We start from the raw sequence: 4791 nt of genomic DNA, 5'->3' as shown, positions 1-4791 counted from the left end.
TCATGGGTTAGCTTTGTTAAATAAAAGCACCATGATTGTAGGAGACGTTAATATGACGGGACATGTGGTGAAAGGTCTATAGGAACTTTCTGCACTGGTTTTGCAACTCTTCTGTAAATCTAACATTATTTCAAAATAAAACATTTTTAAAACACGAGTTCATAATTAGAAATAGGCAATGGGTATGGGTGTGAATGACTATATATGCTTAATGGTCCTTGCTCACTTCTCTCCCACAGATGCCCACCTAGAACATGCTAGGCCACAGAATCACAGGGACAGGCATGACAGTTAATGTGGTTGCGAAGTCACATTTTCTGCATGATCTTCTGGGGGAGCATGGAGGGGTCTGTGTGTGTATAGGTGATCATGGTTCTGAACCAAGGATGGGCATTTAAAGTCTGATGACAAACAGCACACCAAATGTCCAAGCCATGTGGTCACCAGGTGTTGGATTTACACAGGAAATAGGAATGTCTTACCCGTTTGGGCCAATGTCTTGACACATTTGGGCCAAGGAGGCCTTTTGCAACTAACCTGGCCGCCTTAGTCTGTTTGGGCTGCCGTAACAAAAATATCACAGACTGGGTGGCTTAACTTAACAGACATTGATTCCTCATAGTTCTGGAGGTTAGAAGTTCAAAATCAAGCATTGGAAGATTAAGTTTCTGGTGAGGGCCCGGTTCCTGGTTTATAGACAGCGACCTTCTCGCTGTGTCCTCAAAGTGGAGGAGAAAAAGCTATTGAGCACTAGTCTCTTTTTATAAAGACACTAATTCCACCATGGGTGCCCTACTTTCATGATCTCACCTAAACCTATCACCTCCCAAAGGTCCCGTCTCTAAATACCATCATATTCAATTTGGGGCTTCAACGTATGCATTTTGTGGGGACACAATTCCATCCAAAGCACTGGCCAAAACAGATTTCTTTGTCGCCACCACCCCAAGTCTGCTCCTCCTCTACTCTTCCTCATCTCAGAAAATGGCCCTAAACAGAGAAGCCATCTTGGAGTCTTCCATTTCCTTCACTCTCCTGTCAGCACTGCCTCCAAAATCTAGCCTCAACCTATCATTTTCTCATCTTCTCCCCACATCCACCTGTGTCCTCCCATTGTCCATTCGCCATCCAGCAGACAGCTGAACCATTTAAACCATCTATCAGATTAGCCCACTCATTGCTTAGAACCCACCAATTCTTCCCACCCCCACTCTTGACCAGGGTCCCCAGTGTCCTGCTGACCCCTATCCCCCCTTGCCTCTCTCCCCTTTGCATGACCTCCCCTTAGTCCCTCTTTAAAGATGCCTCCCCCATTGCTTGGGCCAAAAAAAAAAAATCCTCCTCTTTGCTCAGGCTGTTTCCCTCATTGTCTCATCTTATTTCATTGTCGTCTTTACCCCTGTCTGAAATGTTCTTGTTTATTAAGTTCTGAATTTACCAACCTTGGTCTTCTAGAATGTCTGCTCCATGACCAGATGGGCTGCATGAATCTGTTTATTCCCTATTGTTGTCTCCTGAGTCTAGAACAGGGCCTAGTATGCAGTAGGTGCTCAGGAAACACCCATTGAATTAATTAGTCAATTAGCTGCTTTTTTTCTTTGACGCTCACTTTCTGTGGGGCAGAGCAGGAGTCTGGCAAAGGAGGCAGTCCCAAGCAGATTTCTGGAGTGGGAAGATTTTAGTGAGAATGTACTGACTCTGTGGTTAATCTATAGGGAAAACCTCATGCGCCTTACATGGGATCACTTGGGAGCTCCCCAGTCCCTGAGCAGCAGAACTCTTCCCACCTCCTAATGACTGCTCAGTATGGGAGCAGAGTCCCCAGCCAAGAAATCCCAGGGAGCTAAGCATGGTGAACCACCAATAGACTTTGGACCAGGTTTGGCCACTGTCCTAGAAGTCTGAAGAAGAAGAAACTGACCAATTCTGTGTTTATATGTTCTGGCCATTTCCATGGGCATTTACGCCATGAAGGGAGTAAATTGGGAAGGCATAACTTTCTCTCCAGAAAGCTAAGGGAAGGAGGAATTTATTGAGAGGCTAGTGGAGGATTCGAAGACTAAAGGAAGTAGAGGTCAAACCTTGGAAGGAGCAGGGCCAGGCCAACTCCAGGTACCTGCTGACAGGCTGGCATTTGAAACCTCACCTCTTGGTGCTGCCAAGAGTTGGAGCTCCAGGCCCCTGTTCATCCATAATATTCCTGCAGAGAATGGCTGATGGCTCTGCCTGGTCAGGTGACTACATCCCAGATCAGCCAGCCACAGGCAGGCAGCAAGGTCCTGAATGCAAAAAATGGCCCTGGGAAAAAACTGTTAGCCTAGAGATGGGAAATGGATGCAGGGCTCAGTGGAGAATCTGGAGTCAGAGGAAAGACAGCCAGCTGGGAGAGTCGTGAGCATAAGCTTTCTTCCCTCCCACGAGTAATACTTTGCTGTGGTTTAGGAACATGCAAGATCTTACATTTGTAATTTACTTATATCTTGATAAGACTTGACAAATTAAAATAAGACTCTTTAATTTATCTCAAGTTCTTCTTTCAGTTTCTTTTGATACTGGCAAACTTTCTTCTGTTCTACCCTTGGTTTTTCATTCTGTGTGGTCTCCTCTTCTTTTTTCCTTTCTTTCCTCTTTAACATTTTTCCCTATTGTGCTCCAGACATTTCTCAAATGTCTCTTCCTTTTAGCTGACCCTCCTTTTGGGTCATGGACGGATCTTTTGCAGCTTTCACATTTTTGCCCTCATTTAAAAAAAAAAATAGCCTGGGCTTGTTTTGGAACTTCCTTTTGTTTCCTTGATGGTGAATAGGTAGGTAGATTTCAGCCATCTGTCAAACTCTCCTGGTTTTCTGGATAGGGAAGCTGCTGGAAAGGGCTGAAGACACTGCTCCTTTCTAGAGAAAGCTTTGCCAGGGGCCAGAGGCAATATGTCCCTACATTTACTTAGAATCTTTGCATTGAAATTCCTTTCCTTTGGAGTTATTGCTGAGATTTTAGGGGTTGTAGGGAGAATGTTCCCGATATGGTACTCTGTCATCCTCTCTGAAGTCAGTGGCTCCTAACAAGATGAAACTGAAGAAGACAAGTAAAGTTTTCTTCTTGGTTAAAAAGTTGTAAAAGTGCAGAATGGGAGAATTGTATGAACAGGATATTTAGGGAAGGCCAATTTTATTTAACACATTCAAAGCAGCTCCATCAAATGGCTACTTTAAAATATAAAAACAGTATATATTTTAAAATGACCAAAGCAATATGTAAAAGAGACATCACTGTCCCTTCCAGCTCCCCTGGTGCACCTTCCAGGACTTACTCTGGGGAGTGGGCAGGAAGGGCTTTTCTGAATGAATTTGGTGATTCTTCCTCCAAAGTAGAAATTACTGTACCCTGTGAGACATCGAGATAAAATTTAGGTGGATGTTTCCATAGTTTGAATAAAGTAGCACTTTCTAAGCCTGGGAATAATGCTAGAACAAACAAAGCATAAGTTTGATAGATTTAACCACATAAAATGGCAAATGATAAACTATAAAAGGAGTTCCTGAAAGTCAGTAAAAACAAACAAAAAAGAAAAAAAAAAGCAGTACCCTCTGTAGGCCAAGCAGTATGAACAGATTAGAAATAATTTTTTATTAAGATATAATTGACACATAATATTATATTAATTTCAGGTGCATGACATAATGATTCGATATTTGTATATATTACAAAGTGATTAGAAATAATTTTAAAAAAATGAGAAGGCCCTGATGAGCCAGGAAGGGGGCAGACAAGCCTTCTCTGCTCTGGGGTGGGGTGGGGGTGCAGGTGGCAGTTCCATCCATGCAGTTCCCTAGGGCTGGGTTTGTCCTTCTGCCAAAGTGCTTGTTCTTTGGCCTAGTCATCTCCTCTAGGACAGTTTAGTCTGAAGATGTATTACAGAGAAGCTCATAGTTGCAGAACTTAGAAGAATGAAGTAGAAAGAAATTCAAATTTCAGTCACAAAGGGAATAATAAAGTAACATGCATCTATAAAAAGAAGATTTTAGCATGCTAGAGACCCATTTTATTAATCTGTGCTTATGTCAAATGAAAACAGCAGACTGTGGAACTACAGGTAGAATATGTCCATAATGAAACAAATAAGTGAGAACTAGAGTCTTGTTTTAAATTCATTTTCTTCATTACAAGTGAGGTTGAACACATTTTCATGTTTAGTGATCACATTTACTTGTTCTTCAGTGAATTGCCTGTTTGATCATTACCCATTTCCTAATTACCTTTTTAAAAAAATTAATTTGTAAGGTATGTTTATACAACATAGGTATTAACCATTTGCACATTACATGTATAGTAAATAATTTTCTCTCTTTCTACAATTAGTCTTTTAATTTGTTTAAGGAACCTTTCATTTAGTTTTTACGTACTCAAACCTGCCAGTCATTTACTTTCTGTTTCCAGGTTTCCTTTCTTGCTTAGTAAGGCCTCCTTCACCATTTGATTTTTAAAATATTTGTGCATATTTATTTCTAAAACTTTTATAAACTTTTTTGTGCTTATCTCTTTAATATACCTGGCATTTATTCTTGTAAATGGTGTAAACAAGAATCTAACATTATTGGTTTCAAAAAATCTAGTGAGTTTCCCCCAAAGCATTTGTTGACCCACCATTCTTTCAGCTCTGGTTGAAATGCTGCCTCTATCACATGCTATGTTTCTACATAAACATAAATCTGTTTCTGGATTTTCTGTATTAATTACCAAAGTATTTTGGGAGCTTTTCAAAATGCCTGATATATTCTTTTATTTTTTTATTTT

Source organism: Pteropus alecto, unplaced genomic scaffold (genome assembly GCF_000325575.1).
Source record: "Pteropus alecto unplaced genomic scaffold, ASM32557v1 scaffold124, whole genome shotgun sequence".
NCBI lineage: Eukaryota > Metazoa > Chordata > Mammalia > Chiroptera > Pteropodidae > Pteropus > Pteropus alecto.
This window is presented reverse-complemented; position numbering follows the sequence as displayed.